Here is a 20,162-nt window from a genome sequence, read left to right as displayed (position 1 = left end):
TTTCATCATCTACGGTCCGTAATATCGTCAAAAGGTTCAGAGAATCTGGAGAAATCACTGCACGTAAGCGACAAGGCCGAAAACCAACATTGAATGCCCGTGACCTTCGATCCCTCAGGCGGTACTGCATCAAAAACCGACATCAGTGTGTAAAGGACATCACCACATGGGCTCAGGAACACTTCAGAAAACCACTGTCAGTAACTACAGTTCGTCGCTACATCTGCAAGTGCAAGTTAAAACTCTACAATGCAAAGCGAAAGCCATTCATCAACAGCACCCAGAAACGCCGCCGGCTTCGCTGGGCCCGAGCTCATCTAAGATGGACTGATGCAAAGTGGAAAAGTGTTCTGTGGTCTGACGAGTCCACATTTCAAATTGTTTTTGGAAACTGTGGACGTCGTGTCCTCCGGACCAAAGAGGAAAAGAACCATCCGGACTGTTATAGGCGCAAAGTTCAAAAGCCAGCATCTGTGATGGTATGGGGGTGTATTAGTGCCCAAGGCATGGGCAACTTACACATATGTGAAGGCACCATTAATGCTGAAAGGTACATACAGGTTTTGGAGCAACATATGTTGCCATCCAAGCAACGTCTTTTTCATGGACGCCCCTGCTTATTTCAGCAAGACAATGCCAAGCCACATTCTGCACGTGTTACAACAGCATGGCTCCATAGTAAAAGAGTGCGGGTACTAGACTGGCCTGCCTGTAGTCCAGACCTGTCTCCCATTGGAAATGTGTGGTGCATTATGAAGCGTAAAATACGACAACGGAGACCCCGGACTGTTGAACAACTTAAGCTGTACATCAAGCAAGAATGGGAAAGAGTTCCACCTGAAAAGCTTCAAAAATTGGTCTCCTCAGTTCCCAAACGTTTACTGAGTGTCGTTAAAGGGAAAGGCGATGTAACACAGTGGTAAAAAGGCCCCTGTGTCAACTTTTTTTGCAATGTGTTGCTGCCTTTAAATTCTAAGTTAATGATTATTTGCAAAAAAAAAATAAAGTTTCTCAGTTTGAACATTAAACATCTTGTCTTTGCAGTGTATTCAATTGAATATAAGTTGAAAAGGATTTGCAAATCATTGTATTCTGTTTTTATCTACGATTTACATAACGTGCCAACTTCACTGGTTTTGGGTTTTGTACTTTTGTTCTCCAGACATTTCCAAATCTGCTCAGGCAGTGTGATATTACTTTACTCACTGACATTTTTACTGTTAGCTATGAAGGATGTTTTGCTCTAACTTTTTTTTTTTTTTTAAAAAAAGCAAAGCTTGGTTATTTCCAAGTAAAATCTTCCCTACATTTCTGTCTGTATGAAACCCAGTAATTTTAGCAGATAAGCAACTGGAGTCGGTTCCAGATTTCTCGTCTGTTGTGAAGCATGAACTATGCAGAGGCAGCTGATGGCTGAATGTAAATTCCTAAATGCGTTGGAGCTACGTGTCAGATGAAGGTGTGAAACCACAGGCTGACAGGAAAGCTGTGAAACCAGTCCTCCTCACGTAGGGAGGGCAGGGAGGCGGAGGTATGCAGGCTGCGATGGTGCATAAACACACAACTACAAGCCGAGACTGACAGTAGAGCTCAAGAGAACAAACACAGACTCATATTCTGCAGTTTGAGCTCAAACGGCCGTTTATCAGCAGTGGGAAATGTTTTTCTGCTGTCACTGCAGATGCATCTGTCCCAGTCAATGTCTACTTACTGTAAACTGAGTTTGGACCGATGGTCAAACAACACAGGATATTTGCAGACGTCACCTTTGAGTTTGGGAAGTAGATACACCTCAAATCAGTGATAACAGGTGGCAATATTCACATCGATTATCCAACTAGACAATAAACAGAAAACTTACATTTACTTCAACTTTTATATATATTTTTTTGCTCTCACAGCAGCACCTCTGTCACCTGACCATAACTCTCTACTCCAACTTGTTTATCTTAAAATCCTGCAAGCAAACTTTCTACTCAAGCCTGAAAACAATTACTTTACAGCAAAATATATTACCGCCCGTGTTGGTCCTTAAATGTGCCTTTCTACATGAAAAGCACACTGCTCGTGTCATTAAGAGTTTCAGAAAACCTCATTTGCTTTCTCATTGCTTGGACGTTTAGAATATAAATCTAAAATTGAATGACTGATTCACCTCACCTGCAGTAAAAGGACCAAACACATCAGTTTGTTTCCTCCTCTGTGTTGCTGTTTTAGTCCAATAAGAGCATCCTGTTGCTGGGAAACATCATAAGATGTTCTGTATCCTGTCAATCACTTAATTGTGTGTTGCGAGCAGGAAGGCCCACCTACGATTTCCCATAAACAGCCACTGCAGGCCATGCAGAGTCTTCAGTGTGGTGTGTGTGTGTGTGTGTGTGTGTGTGTGTGTGGCTGTTGGGTTGCATGGCGGGCTGGACTCTGGCAGGAAGTGGAAGCGAAGCGTTCAGATTCTGATCGCAGCAGTTAAAGCCAGCGGCTTTTGCAAAACCAACAGAGGAAGACGAGAGCAGAGGGACAAGTGTGGAGGGTGGGAGGAGAGACTAATGCCATCAAAGTCAACCAGCAGCCAGAGCTAATTGAAATTAAAGACCAGAAAGGAGGAGGCGGGGAGGGAGGGAGAGAGGGAGGGAATGGTGCTGCTTTCACAGGAGCACAGGCGGAGTGGGAAAACTCAGCGAGGAGGACAGATATTTCCTCATAGCTGCAGCCTGCAGGGCGGCCAAGAATATAAAACAGTTTGGCCTGAAAGCCACCGTCCTGCAGTGTGTCAGCCTGGTGATGGCACAAAATATTCAGAATAAGGCTCTTTGCTTCTGCTCCAGACATATGACTTCTGTTTTGCTCGTCTGCTGTATGTTGCATATTACTCTTAAAGTTTTTCACAGGCTGCTTTAGGGTGGGCACATGCAGCACAACAGCTGCCATGGCTGTTAGTTTAGGGTGCACTTATTTTGATATGCGGCAAAGTCTTCATTGCGCATTTTAAACGTCAATATCCCAGACAGTCATGTTCATTTAATTATGGGAAACCAAAGTCATGTTTGAAATTAATATTTGATTAATTGTGCAGCCGTAATCTAAAGCCGAGTTAGCAAAGACACGGAAGTTCATTAAAACAGCAAAAGAAAATCTGACCATACACAAACTCAAATACTAAGCACCCACATGTAAACCGGTTTTAAGCCGATCCAAAAGTCTCTCAGTTTAACTTCTGTAAGCACCAGATTACTGACTGTACAGAGCGCAGCAGGTCATCATAAACTAATTTACAATGAGCAGTTTCACCTAAACCACCAACACTAAGACGGCTATGTGACTGCTGGTCCTCACAGTTTTAACATCTTACTAATGTGCAACTAGAACTGCAACGCTGCAAGTATATCTGGCTTATTCTGTATTCCCAACATAAATTCCCTGTCATGAACCACTATATTTACACAAACTCTTTTACACAATTCATTTAGCCATGGGAGCAGATTTTGACCATAAACGCATCATCCAGCCTCACCTCACCACTTAGAAGCATCCTGAAAATGCTCTAACTCAACAGCTGACAGTATTATCTTGTATGAATAAGGAAAATCACCATAAAGTTGTTCAGACGGTCTAATCCATGTGAGGAGGAGACAGCTCTGTTAGTGGCGAGCTGACAGGGGGTTCAGGGGTCAGGGGTCAGGATGGAGGTCAGGGGCCACTGTCACTTCAGAAGGATCACTGCACCTATCAGCCCGCAGGATTACTGAGCAAAGAAAAGCAAATCCCGCTCAAGAATGAAGAAGGAACTCGAGATGCCTCCATGCTGTGCTCTGGTTTAACTTCTGTAGTTACTGCAGTCACTATTTGGGATCATTGTACAGTCTATCAGTTGTTCTATACTGTTATGCATTGAGTATAACGTGAAATATCCATACAATATGTCAGTTCCTCAGCAGTAGTTCGTTTACGCAATGATAGAAAAGGGGTCCCTGAAGGAAAAAGGTTGGGAAGCACTGGTGTATATAGCACCTTTTAATAAACTGCTCTGTCCGTTAAACAATCCAAAACCAAAAAAATATTCCGTTTACACTCATAGAAAGCAGAGGTCAGTATCTTCACATTGGAGAAACTGAAACTTAAGAATTTTCTTTTAATAGATTCCAACACAGCAACAGGCTACAAGTCATTTTCCAAAGAAGCTGGAGACACGAAGCTACAAACCGACGCTTGAAACACTGCGGACAGGTGTGATGTGCTACAAGTCAAAGCTGAGCTGACCTTAACTTTTTTCAGTGCTCCAATAACGGGATCAAGTGACCAATCATATGTTTTTGTTTCTAGCTGTGGTACCGAGTTATTTAGCTTAATTAGCTGATGCTATGCTAGCTTTACGCACATTACGGTGCACACCAGGACGCCATCAGGCAGCAAAGTGTGATGTTAAAATGAGGCTCAGACACTGGTCATATGCATAGATATTGTTTGGCCAAATACAAACTTCAGATTGCGTTCAGTCGGGTTACTTTGTGGCAGGAAGCAGGCACACAGAAGCACAGTGACGACATAACTACTAGGCTATAACATGCGTTTGAGCAGCACTTCTACCGCTATTCAACAATAATGTAGCTGGCCACGCTGTTACTTTATCGCTCTTAGTGTGAACACAGCATTAGTGACTCCAGAGCAACCTGCGTGGAGTCTGATATATGTCACTCGTTTCATTATCGGGTGAAGACAACAAGCTTTCAAAAATAAAAACAAAAACAGAACGTGTGAAGTAAGAAAGAAGTGAGACTTCTGTATCTACAGCAGCTACATTAGCTGCTAACAACATAACATACACTGTCAGCAGTCAAGTTGCATTGTGGGTAATGTAGGTGTTAGAAGTTGAGGAATCAAAACAATATATATCTGGTTCTGCTGCAACTATTAATTGTTCGTTTTGTTTGTCTATTTAAAACCGTCCCCCATGAGTCCGAAGATGTTACAGGAGTGCTCTTTTAAATGATTCATGAAATGAAAGTAACTGTCAATTAATTTTCTGTTGATTAATAAATTGATTAATGGACAGATGTTTCAATACTAGCAATGTTTGTTGCACATAACCAACAGTAAAATCATCTACAACAAAGGGCATCGTTCAAGGATTTAGCAATCTCTCTGGATCAGGTTTCTTTGGTACCAAATTTACACCCATAAAAATGCTGTGTACCAGAAAAGGAAATGATCACCTGTGCTGAAGACACAACAGTGTACATAAGATGTTTCACTGAGACCAAACTGACCTCCGGGTGACACGCACTGTACACAACAACAGCCCAAACACAGCTCAAATTATCCACTACAGTCAAAATACTACAAAGCCATTGTTCTGTAACGTTTGAGGGAAGAGAAAGCATTACAGGGACACTCCAGCTTTTCTGATCTCTTGAGGAATGCCGTCCTGTTCGCTGCCCTGCACTGCCGTCACATGACCACACAAAATCACACATGGCCACAAATAATCAGATTTTCACAGCGGGTGTAAAGAGAAAGAAGGCCTGTCCCTGACAGGCTTCATCCCTAACGCCCTCCTTTACAATAAGGGGGATGTTTTCTCTCCTACACATCGAGCCACTGTGGTGAGGTGGATCTGAATTATTCACTGGGATGGGCTGGGTGTATTTAAAGCAGAGATCAATACCATTAAAGGACAGCTGGAGGCTGCCGCTGGAGACAGTGAACATGGGGGCTGCTTCGACCTTCAGCTGAGACCAAAGACGGAAGCATCACTGTCTGATTGACTGCAAAAATTGAACTATTCTGTCCTGACTGACTGAACAGACACAGTAATAATTACATGGCATGTAAACCATATCTGTAAAGTGCAGTACAAGAGCAGAGAACTATTGATTTAATTTAGTGATAATACATGGTTTGAGTGTATATCTCAATACTGACACCTTGGCAAAAACTTCAAACATTAGGAAATACTTGGACTAAATAGAGAACTAGAAAATGTGCTCAGTAGACCGTAGACTTCCACCAAAGAGGTGTATTAAGTCATTTGTGCTCCCCTACTTTAGTGCACTGCTGTAGTGTGCAGGCTAATAATCCTTGGAGTGCCAGACTTTACTGTTATGTTCATTATTTTCATGCTCACTACACCTGTAGTTCATGCGCTTTTAAGTGCTCTATTTCGCATTTGTTTTTTTTATATATGTAGGTGTGGTTTTGATGATAAATTAGTACATAACAGCTTTGGGTGATAAAACGATAATTCTAATTATCTCAATATAATTTTACTCAACAGAGAAATAAACGTTTGATACTTCAATATCATTAAACCAGCCATTCACCCATAGAGGGTGGCAGCACTGCATGTTAAAGACCAGAAGAAGAACCTTAAACCAAAAGAAGAAGAGGACCAAGCATGATAATGCTCATAAAGCTATTTTTAGTGTGATTGCTTTGATCACAGATAACAGTTCCGGGCACCCCGTGATTGTATTCACCACATATCTTTTACGACAGCAGCTGTATAACTGACTCATCTAACGCTAAGTTATCAAATTAATGTAACAGGCTTGCGGCCATCTTACTAGAATGATATGACTAAACTTAAATACATTAACTCCTCCGTGAACATGATTTCTGCCTGAGTCATGTCAGATAAATTTCGATTAACAATGAATGATCCCACGCTACCTTACGACGTCCTCAAAGTCCATCTTCTGTTATTGCTTTGATTGGGAAACATCAGAAATTACATACTATGGGTTTAAAACTACTAAAATACTGACAGTCTGTCCTAAAGTTATTGTCAACTGACATTATTTTGATAATAGTTGTTTTGAATCTACCTCAGATTTGTGAGATGTTCTGCTGTTTGGGAAATGTTGTTATGTTCTCACAATGAACAGGCCTAACAGTTTAAACTTTAAACTTGAAAGAAATAATGATTGATTTTTTTTTTTTTTTGGCTAATTATAAATATCTACTGAAAATTTTTATCGTGAAAACATAGTTACCCATGGCACCATGGCCTCATAATAACTCGTTTACTGTAAGTAATTAGATCGAGCTTTTACACGATATACAGTAATTTGGCGTCCCCTTTGGTTGAGTTTATGTGATTTCTTTGATAGCAACCAGCTATCACTGACTAAACAGTGTTTAATAAGACTCAGCACACCTCCTTGGCCAAAGTCTGAGATCTACTGTGCACATTTTCCATTGATAAAAATAGTTATTTACAAAAATGAACAGGTAGATTGAACCGGTACGGAAGGGGTAGAGCGAAGAGAGATCGTCCACTACTTAAATAATCATAGATAGAGTCGTTCTCTCGGACAGATACCAAAGTAGACACATCATATTTCTGCACTTTGGAAACAATAGCTTCCTTAATTGTACACTTTCCAAATTCATTTGTCCATATTTTATTGATCCAGTTAATCTCAGTGGACATAAATACAAATAATCTTTCTTCCAAAGCTTTGCAAAGAAAAGAGCGCAAAGGCAAAATCTCCAAAACAAACAAGACACAGACCCATTAAACAGAGATTACTACTGCTCCCGCTAAAGCCACAAGTGTCTCACAACTACACTCCAACCACTACTGGAGCCGCCCCTCTGACTCTGCTTCCACATACACATTTTCCTGATTCCTGAATCCAGGTTTGATCCTCTGCTTTGGTCGTCTCAAGAAACTAAAGTCTCCCTGAAGCAGTTTCACCTTTGCCACACATCCAGGAGAATGAAAACACACGGTGCAGGATATAAAATATCTCTGCAGGGATGGAGGGGGGAGGTGAAGGAGGTGGAGGAGGTGAAGAATCGTCCCTCTATGTGCTCGGCTCCCCATTTACTGCCTTTATTTATCTGCTGTGCTGCAGCAAAGAGGCTGGACGTATGGAGGAGGAGGAGGAGGAGGAGGAGGAGGAGGAGGAGGAGGAGAGGGGTGGATTGCATGTTTTCCTCCCCGGCTCAGCCACTCTGTCTCCAGGCCGCCCGGAGGAAGAGGAGGAGGAGGGAGGCAAGGCAGACAGAGGAGAGCGCTGGAGATGTGAAACCTGATCTCCTTCCCTACCTCCTCCCTCCATCCCTCCTCCACCTCCACTGCCACCTCGCCAGAGAGACTCCGAGACTCCCTGAGTAATCTGATCCTCAGCCTCCAAGACTGGAAACACACTCCGAGAGAGGCAGAGGTGGAGGAGGGAAGAAAAGGAGAAACAGAGGAAAAAAAGGGGGGATAGAAATAGAGCAGAGGGAAGGAGAGAGATCCCCGAGCTGAGAAACACTCCCAGGAGAGAAAAAACTGAGACGAAGCAGACCGGGAAGGAGGGAGAAACTGAAAAGAGGAATGAAGAGAAGAAAGAAATGAGAGATCTTGTAGGTCAAGACTGCCGACTACACTCAGAAAATAAAGATCTGCGTTTGTGAGCTCAAGACACCGAGCAACGTAACTGCATTATCTGCCAATTTCCAAATCCACATAGTCATTTTAAGTTATCGTTAGTCATAGTTTGAATGTGCAAAACACAAGCTGATTCTTTTGTAAGTGATATCTGGTGCTGTTTGTAATAAAGAGACAATAAAATTATGAAAAAAAGGGAGAAACAGATGTAGAAAACAAAGAGAAAGGAACAAAACAAAATGTGGCAATCTGCAGGAGGAGTACATGTTGATAGCTTGCATTATTTGGGATTTTCTTTGATTTTTTCTGAACGATATTTGTCCCTGGTTTAAATTTTGCTTCTGGCAGCAGAGTGAGAACACAGTGGGTGAAGACAATAAAGTCTGTTGCATTGAAACAGAGAAATTTCAAGATGAGAGGCAACAGAAAACAGAAGTGATAATAGAAATAGGTGAGAAGAGGAAAATCTTGGGAATAAGATAAGATTTCTTCAGTGTTATGATCTAGGCATGTCACCATACCAGAAATTTAGTAGTCCATACCAGTGCCAGTGAAATTCCACAGTCCTCGATGCCCAATTTGATGCCACAGGATAAACAAAACAATAAATCCTATGTGCATAAATCCTATCTGACAAATATGTGGCATAAGTACGTAATTTAATTAACACAGTCACAAACAGTAGTCATGTTAGGCTCTTTTAAAATAAAGTAGAAAACAGAGCAGACAGACTGAAACTATCGGTGCTACAGCAACAGTTTTGGCTCGGTGGGAAGCCGATGGCCGGCCTCGAGACTTGAGGTACGTCACGGTGCTTCCGCCTCATTTCTTAACCTGGCAGCTCTGCGAAGCTCCATTTTCTCTGCTGCAAAGCACCCCAAAGCCAGGAAGTCGCCCAGCAGAGCTCTGTAGCCGGCGTCCCGATTTTGTGGTGCTTCTGCTTCCTGTCTGAACCTGGTGTTCTCACCAAGGTGTGCTCTTAGGTAGGGATGGGAATCGAGAACCGGTTCCTGTTAAGAACCGGTTCCAACTGGTCCAATTCATCGACATCATTAGCCTTTATGCTTAACGATTCCCTTATAAGAAAAACTATGTTGTGAATTAAATTAGGCCAAACTGGAAGCTCTGGTAAAATTCTGGATATTTCCAGATCTTTGAACTGTTGATTTCTTATCGTTCATGATAATATAATTTGTACGGAAGGCGCAGACTCTTTTGATTGAGTGTCCTGCACCACGTGGGCTTATAAGACACTAGACATCAACGAGAACCAGGGTGGCCTCATGACAAACCATGCTGTCCTACAAATTCAAAACAAAAAAAACATTAGATTTCCATGACAGAAATGTCATATTGATATAGATACACATTATGATATCAACCACGATGCAACATGTTGATGTGTTTTTACTTCAGGCATATATAGACCTGCATAAAGCATAGCCGAAAGTAAAATTAAGACAGATTCCAGCCAAAATAAAAGGAGTGAATTTGAACGTGTGGACAAAGTATGGATATAAAAAGTTGGTCTACAACAAACCATAATAATATCTAAACATTGTGGGAAGAAGGAAACAGCAAGCGGGGATATTACAACACCATATTTCACCAAGTTGAGGTTAAAAAGACCCAGAAATCACAACAATTGAAGCAATTTTGTCTATGGCTGCAATTCATACTACTTTTCATGTTATCATAAATATCATTACCACAACACTACACAATACAAGCTTCAAGGTACACACTACAAGCTAAAAGCTACCAGTAACATGCTGCACATCACAAGCTACAACCTACATGACACATAACATAGTTTCCATAGCAGACTGGACTTTGATGCAACAAAATTTAACTCACAATCACGTTTGGGATCTGTGACTCTATGTCTGTCCATCTGAACACAGTTTCACTGGCCAATATCTGATTTATCCAATAACAGCCGTGCCAGGCTCCACCAGCATTAACTGGTCTTTTACTGGAGACTGGTCTGGTCCCAGTGCAGAGGTGGTGGTGGTGTCATTCTATGAGAATAGATCTGCAGCTACGAACAAAGCACACAGTATAGACTGAGTGACAACACAGACTAATCACAGCATGATACATAATCAGGGGAAGAGAGATAGCGTGGCGTCTGTGTCCTCAGTGAGACTGAGAGATGGAGGATGGATGGAAAACAAACGTATGCCGAGACATATTTTAACCTCTGTCCACCACTGCAGACGAGGGGACAGGAATCAATGACAATGACCTTTTATAATTTGAATATGTCTGATTCAAATTATCTCATGTTTGGCTTCTTACAGAGGAAAAGGTGAATTTTATGCCACTGCTGCGTCATCCTGCCTGCAGAATATAAGTCCAACTAGAGCCATTTATCTGTGCCATTTATTGGTTGGATAAATATTTAAATGTACAAATAAATAACAATTTAAAAGTGATGTTTTCAGCATTAATTGCAGCTGTTGTGTTTTGTTGTTATATATGAGTCACAGCAGCAGAAAAACAAATGCAATGTGCACATTTCTCAAAGGCAAAACCGACAGTTTTCAGCCAAATGCATATTCGTTTTTGAAAAAGTTTTTATAAGAGCAGAAAATTAGTCGATTGAAGGATTAGTGAATTAATCTGCAACTTCTTGGGTAACTGCTTGATCATTTAAAGGGGGCCTATGATGCTGCTCTGTATTTTCTGTCTCATATATAGTGTTACAGTGAAGGCTGTTTGTTAATATAAAACATGGCCAAAGTTAAAAATAAGGAGTTGAGCGTATGAGGAAGTACCTCAGGTTTTAGACCGCTCTGAATACTTCATTTCTGACAGTTTTTTACTCCCGCTACAATATGACATCACAGTGTGCAGGATTTCCCTTTAAGGTAATCTGCTCCAGGCACACTACTGCAAGTCTGTACATTATGTAGCCTACACTGCTACATGAAGCTACATGCTAACGTCAGATGAACATAGAAACCTGGTTGCAGATGTTGCAAATTTCGCTCTGATTTCATGTTGTATTCCTGCTGGAACATGACCAGCTTGTGTGTAGAAGCTCTTACTGGTGATTTTTCACCACTATACTGCGTTACAGTCAGTCCCCGGCTGCAAGTACGCTGCTAACGTACATGTACATGCAAACTTAATGAAACAAGTAAACTTGGTTGTTGATATTGTAAATTTCTCACAGATTTCGCATCATATTCCTACTGAACATGTCTGGTTGTGTTTGGAAGCTTTCACTGATTAATTATCATCATGGAAAGTGTCCCTATTCTCCATTACAGTCATTCACCAGCTGCAATGATGGCGCAGAGACGCCAAGATATGGAAAGACCCGGAAACACTGACCAATCTGAGCAGACTTTGCTTTTTTTTCCAGGAGGGGGACACTAAGAGACAGGTGCTAAATTAGAGTGTGAATACAGGTTTCTCAGCACAAAGAGAATGAGAAATACACAGTGTTTTATGACCATTAAAGCGTGTAAACATGTTCAGGTAGAAACCTTAAATACAACTATGAACCTGAAAATAAGCACAATAGGTCCCCTTTAGGTCCTTTAGCCAAAGTTCTTTAAAAAACAAGGCATTTTAAGACAATATCGTCCAAACAATTAATTGATTAATCAAAGAAACGATTGCAACAACACGTCAACTTCCAACAACAACAAAAAAAAGAGAGTCAAGAGGTGATGAAAATTCATCTCTTGAATAAATCTGCTCTGTGCTTCTGTTTTAATTTCATCTTTTTCTCAAACAATACTTCCCAAAAACTTCTTTCTGCCTCTCTTGTTGTGGCCTCGCTGGCTCGCCCACTGTCAGTCAGTCACTGTTATTTCTGTAACAGAGATCCTGGGCTTGGCTGTGGAATGTACAGCTGTCTGGCATATGGATAATACTAGATTTTAATTTCTAACAACACCTCCCCCCCTTCCAATATGCTCCATTCCTCGTAAAAGGGGAGGCAAACGACTGCAAAGATATAGAAGTGCAAGCTGTCCTTGGGGCAGAGCTGGGTGTACAAGACTCACAGGGTTTTTTAAACTTATTAATATTCTACGGCAGAGAAAAGGACATCCTAGATATATAAAAAATGCCTCTGCAGACCTGTTTGTGATGACCTATTTATGTCTGTTTTCTGTTACATGTTCATTTCCTGCAAGCAATACAAGTCAAGCATGATTGTTTCACCTAAAGTCACGCTCCAACGCACCATAGGGTGATTGCATTAATGTAAACAGACGTCTGGCAACGGCAACAGGTTTACCATATGAACACTGAGACAGGTTTTGCTTGCTGTAATCATTCCTTGTGTTCATAGTGGACATAAAAAGGTCCCTTACTCATGTGATGGGGGACACAAAAGACATTTTTAAGTTTATGTGAAGCAAATGTGAGGTCTGTATGAAGACGAGGGGTGATCACAGTGAGCAAAACCTGCTTCAACACTCACACAAACACCTGGATATTGCTTTAAGACAGACGTTATCAACTGTGAACGTATCCTTTACCTGACCTACATTCACATTTGCCGGCAGCTACTACAGCTGACGAGCTAACTTTATATCAAGCCTGCAAAACCCTGCTATCAAGTGTGTACGTTTATTCAACAGACATGTTCTGTGTCCATGATTGTAGATAAAATGTTTGCTTGCGTTAGTGCTGCTGCAGACGTCACCACACAAGTAACTGAATGGTGAAAATGCAGTGTAAAATATGATGTTTGTTTTGTCTATATCTAAAGAAGCTGTCTGTTTACACGTGATAAATACAATAGTACGTTAACAGGTACATAAACAGACTTGTTTTGTTGATGTTTAAAGAGAGCACAGGTTGTCAGATTGACAGAGCAGATCTATATGATGTTGCAAAAAGAAAAACATGCATTTTAATTTTAGCTGGACTTAAAATAAGAACCAGTGATGTAAACTATGACGTCAAAGCTGGTACAAAAACAGGAACATCAAATAAGAATATCTTTTTCCTGAACTGCAGTCATTTTATGCAGGAAGTACACTTGCTGCAATGGATTTTTAAAAGACTATTTCCCCATTTTCAAACAAAGTCAACTCCACAGCTGCGGACTCTAAATATAGGTTTGTTACCTGAAGAATAAACACTTGACTATCACCAATACTGACATGGAGAAATCCTTTATCATTATTTCACTTGTTTGGTTAGAAAACATCATTATAAAAAGGTTATAAATACAACTGGGCTGATATTAACTCTGCAACTAAATAAAATTAATCACTGGCATGGTAAAATGCAGTAACGTGACACCTGTAGGTTCCTTGTTTAGGAGCAAAAATTAGGGATAAAGTCACGATAATGTTGAAACAAAAGGCCTGTGACTGATCAGACAGTTTATGTGTGAACATGGAGTGCTTGATTTGAGCACACACTGAATACGAACACACCTAGTCTAAGTATAAGTGATTGTAGAAGCCACTAGGACAATATTATCGTGTATTCAGGAAAGTCTAAGGTCACAGAGGACCTGACGCTGCTCATGGACTCTTCAAAAGAGCCAATTATGAGAATAATAGCTGATAAACTGATCCACAGAATGATTACTTGACCAACCCTTTCTGCATCAGGTTAGGCATTAATTCAAACAACCACTAAAACAACAAGCATCACAACAGTTTAAGTGCTTTGTTTACCATCAGCAGACAAATACACCAGCTTCCTGTATAGACTGAAGCTGAGGACACACATTCATCCTCGCCACCTTCAAACTAAACCTTCCACACGTCACCCAGCAGCTCTTGGAAACTGAACCAGCTGATTGTGACCATTTTGGTTCCCAATCAGAATCAGAAGACACATTTATTTATAACTTTAAAGACATTCAAAACTCAAAAATAAAAGACCTGACTCATATGTGCATTAAACAGCTGATATTTAAAGGGCACAATCTGTGGCCCAAATGCTATCATCTGTCAATTTAACTGATCTACAGGTCTTATAATACTGCACGTGCACCAACACCAGACAAATACATTAGATAGCTAATGCTATCTGATGCTTTAGAGGCTTGTTTACTTTATATCAGTAATATTTGTGTAATACAGTCTTTCATTTTCAATGAAGATCTGAATACACAAACTATCACTGAAATTCTTCAGTTCACACGTTTTCCCAAAACTAACATGGTCAAAAACAGTAACCAGTAAATCCTAACTAATATTCTTATCAATCTATGCAGTTATATTGTTTTCTAATCATTTAAATGTGCTCTCAAGACTGCTGACACTCAACTGTACAGCTCAACAAATAATAAATATACCGTCCACCACACTTATTCAAGTCATGATGACATAAAACAGAGAAGAGAAGCAACTCTTTCTCAAACTCAAACCAGCAAATGTTAAATAGAAATAAAGCACAATAAAAAGGCTTACAGAAAGTGTGGGATAGAGCTGCAACGATTAATCTATTAGGCCTGGTTGTCAATGTTGAAATTAATCTGCAAATGATTTGATAATCAGTTTGAGAAATTTCCAATAAAAAAAGGAAAGAATACTCAAAGTTCTCTTGTTCTAGCTTCTTAAATGTAAATATTTTCTGGTTTCTTTCCTCCTCTATGACAGTAAAAGGATCGTAATTTTTCATTATTTTCTGACCATTTATAGACCAAACCACTAACTGATTAATGATAAAAATAATCAACAGATTAACTGACAATAAAAATAATTGTTAGTTGCTGCCCTACAGTTGAACCCTCTGATGCTCTAAGCCCATTTGGACACTGACATGCTTATTCAATTAATCAAATAGTTACTAGACAGTAAAATGAATCAATCACAACTTTAATAATGAAGTGACAGTTTAAATCTTTCTCTAAATCATCCTCTGGTTCCAGCTGATTCAATTTCATTCAACTATTCAATGAGATTCACACACATTAAAGCCAGCATTGCAGTGTAGCGTGAGTTTTTCGAAACATCTTCAAATATTCCTCATCATTCAGACATTAATGGTTTTATGCAACGTTTCAAGAAAGCATTGCAGTGTAGCATAAACTATTCAGCTTGCGCATTCACACCCACAATTTCTTTGTTCCTCTAAGCCCATTTGGACACTGAAATGCTTATTCGATTAATCAATTAGTTACAAGACAGTAAAATGAATCTAAAACAACTTTAATAACTGAGTAATAGTTTAACTCTTTCTCTAAATCATTGTCTGGTTCCAGCTGATCCTATGTGAGAATTTGCTGCCTTCCTTTGCTCTATATCTATTTTAAGACATATATGTGGGGTTTTGGACATAACAAGACACCTGAAGGCATCACCTGGCACTCTGGGAAACTGTGATGGACTCTGTTGCTATTTTCTGATGTTTTATAGACAAATAGGATGAAAAGTATAACACACAGATTAGCTGATAATGGAAATAATCCCTAGCTGCAGCACAAAATGTGTGTGGAAACAGCTAGGCTATGTAAATAAACATTTGTGCTTAAAATAGAGCTACTATAATTAAACATTTAAGTCAACTCTATAAATCTATGTAGTTCCACGCAGTCAATATAAGTCAGTATTGTTTTAGTAAATAAACTGATTTATATCTGAGCAGCAGGACATCAGCAAACAGACCCAGAAAATAATGCAGCCATGGCGGCATAAACAACAGAGGTGTGACCGAGAAAGGCTCGTAAACACACCGGTTACCAACCCGAAAATAAAACCATATACAGCTTTAACTAGATTGTTTAACTGTGATAAACATCTGAATATTAATGCTAGTAAACAGCCATAAGTTTGTTTCCTAGCAAAGTTAACATGCAATGCTAACAACATAAACATCTACCCGTGTTTTAATGAAAGAAACAACTTATATAAAGTGATTAAACACCAGTAATATAAACATATTATTACAACTAGCCTCAACAAAAGCATCCATCTTTGTCAACAACAAACCATCTCACCTACAGAGCTAACTGAAAGGCAACGTTAGCATCGCTACCGTTAGCTTGACTAAAGTTACTACACTACAACTTAAACGTTAGCTCGCATCGCTTTATCACTTTAGTGAGAAAAGCCTCACTATTGGCTTTAACAGTGATTAAAATTAAAATGTTTTCACTGGTGTGTGTGCTCGGTAACACACGTTCAAGCTTTACTATAATTATAGACGAGCTATGTAAACTATGCAGCGAAGTTAGCTAACCGAGGAATGCGGCTAACAAGTTATCCTTCTCCACACAAACTTAACCTGCTGCAGACATTAGCCGCATAAACAATGTGAATTTAACTTTTTATTTGTTATTATAAGCCTTAAAATGAGTAACTTCGTGCTGCAGCAGAAGTGGAGCAAACTTTTTTTTTCCACGACAGCAGCCAAAAGGGTCCGTCTATGTCCTGGTGCCAACACATTCACAAGGGAAAAAATCTGTTCGCTGAACTCCCAAGTGTTATTGGTAACTTATTTCCACAGCCTTTATAAAAATTCATTTGTGTTATATAACACACATTAACTTTAAAAAAATATCCACACAGTCAAGTGTAGAAGTTCGGCTTTTTTAAACTCGACAAATCGTAAACACTCAGCACTCCAACCCGAGAGACTGCGTTCACTCCAGCGTGTAGACGGAGCCCAAAAGTCGGGCTCAGACCCGCAGGCTGGGAATTAAGTTTTGTATTACCTTTCTTCTTCTTTCCTTAATTTCCCCCGTGGTTGTGACGCTCCTTTTGACGCTGTTTCATCGTAGTAGCTCCAGTCCAAATTCCCTCCAGAGTAACAGGGCAGAAAAGCGTAATTTCCCAGCGTTTTAGTGGTAATATTTTCGGCGTCGCACACTCCTCCGCTCCGCTCAGTCGGTCTGCGGTTCAGGCTGTTTGATGATGGAGGAGAGCAAATACCAGCCTGACAAAGATCGTCTGTGCTGCAGCGGTGGATCACTCTGTGGGGCAAAACTAATAGCCGAACTTCCGGTCGGCAGGAGTGGGTTTGATCAAACACGCATGCGCCGGCGTTTTCACCTTTTAGGTATCTTTAAATTGGTGTTGAGTTTAAAAGCGGACATTTTCTAATGGAGTTTCTGTGTTAACAAGTTGTGACATGTGCATATTTAGTTTTCTGCTATTCAATTTAATTCAGTAAACTTTATTGGCATGACATTTCTTATGTGTTGCTTTTTCTTTATTTTAGTGTTCCCTGTAGAGCTGCAGCCAACACTGAGGACAATGAGGTCATGTTGTAGCCTATTTTTTGTCGGAATTTGGAGGTTTTAGTAAATCAGGGGAAGCTGCACTTTACAATTAAAAATCTAACATGATTTCATAGTATTTTTAGACACAGACTTTATAGATCTGATTAAATTTATGCCAGAAATAAGTAAAATCTGAGGTATTTCTCAACCAGAACTTTAATTGTCAAGAAAGTTTTATGTTGGAAAATAAACTATGCAGGTAATGAACAATACACTGAAATAATAACATGAAAATTATGGGGTTTCATTTGGTGCCTGGTCAAAATTCTGTGTCTGTATCTCATGGTTGACAACTGTATAAGCTTTATACTTTATTTCTTATTTTATTTTATTTCATTTTATTTATTTTCATTATTGATTGATTGATTGATTGATTGATTTCAGATTATTTTCTCGAAATGTTTAAAAAGATATGTTTGGTCTTGAAGAGGCTTTTTAAGAGCTGGAATAAAAAAAATAGAATAAAATTTATTTAAAAAAAATGTTATTTGACCAAAATATATATATATATTTTTTTAATTTTATTTTATTATTATTATTTTTTAGGTATTTCAAAGGTCGAGCTAAAATATAATCATTATAATAAAAACTAAAAATTTGGGGTTTTTTTAACGATGAAATTTCCACTCTTTCTACTGTTGATTAGTAATTAACAAATTCAGATAAATTATGTCTAATTAATATTATAACATTTCAAACCACCATCAAAATACCATTAAGAAACCCAGTAGCAAAAGCTTTATTTTTTGTGATCATAATTAAATATTAACATCTTCTAAAGCAGTTCATGAACAACACTGGAAAAAGTGTGTTTTCTCTTAATAAATTAGAGTTTTACATCATTAAAATTAAGATTTACAGGCCTCGACATATGTTAACCCTGACGTTCATCTGTATTTTACAACATGAGTACACTGCCAGATTCAGTTTAGTGATAAAAGAGAATGAATGACATATGAAATTAATAAAAAACTGACTGTAATTCAGTGAACCTGTACTGTGGACCTCTGTATTTTAAAAGCTGCTGTAGCTGTCTATGTTTTGGTCTCCTGACTCAGAGGCAGAGTGAGAGCTCTTTCTCTTTTTCTTCGTCTGTGTCTCCAATCACTGCTGCTCTGTTCACTCCTGCACAGACCTGCAGGCTTTTATTTTGAAGTCTCAGAGTGACCCAGGCGCCCTCCGGTGTTCAAGAACGGAACATCACTCCCACCAACTTAAATACCACTACTACCACTACTACTACTACTACTACTACTACTAATAATAATAATAACAATAATAATAAAAAGAATAAGTTAGGTTATAATAATACATCAGATCTAATAAACAAGACTAACAGTTTTGGGTGTGACTGTAAGTTAATGTTGAAACTCAAACACAGAACATGTTGCAACACTTTAAACTCATGACATTTCTCCGCAGTCGTGACCCGTGTGTCAGAGTTACAGAAATAAGAAGTGAAAGAGGAACTTCCTGAAATGTCTATGGCTATTATCTGGAAGTGATCTGTTGGAGGCGAGGCTGGGATATGAACCCATGATCTCCTGTGTTCCACGCCCCTTTCCCTAAATTAGGGAGTATATGCAGGTGTTTTAGATGCAGTAAAACCCTCTAAAATAGGCAGAAGACTCCTCTCACCTTGGTGGTTTTAAGTCGAGGTTAGTAAACAGTAGAAAGCAGCATGGAGGCCAGTGAAGATGTTACTTCTCTTTTCATATCTGTTGCTTTCTCAGTCTCTCTTTCAAAGTCGGTGAGAACTAATTTGGAACAATGTTCGAGCTGCTTGGATGCATGTTGGCCTGGGTGTCATGTTCCCATCACTGCCGATCAGAGCTGGAGCCAATAAATATTAGGAATGTAAAAATACATCGATCCAATATCAGCCATGCAAAGTAAAAGCATCTAAACATATCATCATCTTTAACGTATGGCTTTGTGTTGAAATTCCATTGGCAGGTCTGGATCACCAGTATCGTCCTAAACATTCAAACTGCTGAATTGAGACGTGGGTAATATTCTGGTTTTTAGGAGCATTCTTTGGACACTGCATCACTGACCTTTTCAAGGAGGTGGTTGTGATTTGGTGCAGGGTCAGAAGTGACACACACTTGAACTACATGATTCACATGCAAATGACAAGCACTTAGTCCGAAGAGAAAGATCATTGCTATGGCATCCAGGCACTGCTGGGATTTGAACCCAGGATCTCCTGTTTACTAGACAGGGGCTTTAACCAACTAAGCCACAGCGCCTTACATTTCTTTTCCACCTACTTCTTTCCATTGTTTCCTTTCATTTCCACACTAATGACACAATGGGCCTAATGCAATAAATGAAGGAAAATGTCCTCTTATTTTTGTTGGTATCCATGATTTGCTTCTTATTTTGTTAGGGCCCACTGATTTCTGGGATTCAGTTTGGCGTATTTCTGCTTGTCTCTTAGAAAATTTGTGAGACTGAGAACACACCGACCAAAATCCAACACAAACACACATACATTTTTAATTTAAGGAACATAGAAATGAGTAGATATCATATAGTCAAGTTCAGGTTAATTTATGTTTTAGGGTCATT

The 20,162-nt window shown here is 39.5% G+C and overlaps 1 protein-coding gene and 1 non-coding gene across 3 annotated transcripts in view; both read right to left on the bottom strand.

Annotated features, from left to right (window-relative positions):
* LOC117248329 (bone morphogenetic protein receptor type-1A-like) overlaps positions 1–17,199 on the bottom strand; it is a 64,356-nt gene extending 47,157 nt beyond the window's left edge. For both annotated transcript variants that reach the window (XM_033613310.2, XM_033613312.2), the window contains exon 1: positions 17,022–17,199. The gene's annotated coding sequence lies outside the window, so the exon portion shown is untranslated. The remainder of the gene's footprint in view (positions 1–17,021) is intronic.
* Positions 17,200–19,766: 2,567 nt separating this feature from the next.
* trnat-agu (transfer RNA threonine (anticodon AGU)) lies at positions 19,767–19,840 on the bottom strand. The gene has a single exon. It is a non-coding gene; the product is annotated as a tRNA-Thr (tRNA).
* Positions 19,841–20,162: the final 322 nt, after the last annotated feature.

Source organism: Epinephelus lanceolatus, chromosome 17, assembly GCF_041903045.1.
Source record: "Epinephelus lanceolatus isolate andai-2023 chromosome 17, ASM4190304v1, whole genome shotgun sequence".
In the NCBI taxonomy this organism is placed as follows: Eukaryota; Metazoa; Chordata; class Actinopteri; order Perciformes; family Serranidae; genus Epinephelus; species Epinephelus lanceolatus.
This window is presented reverse-complemented; position numbering and strand designations above follow the sequence as displayed.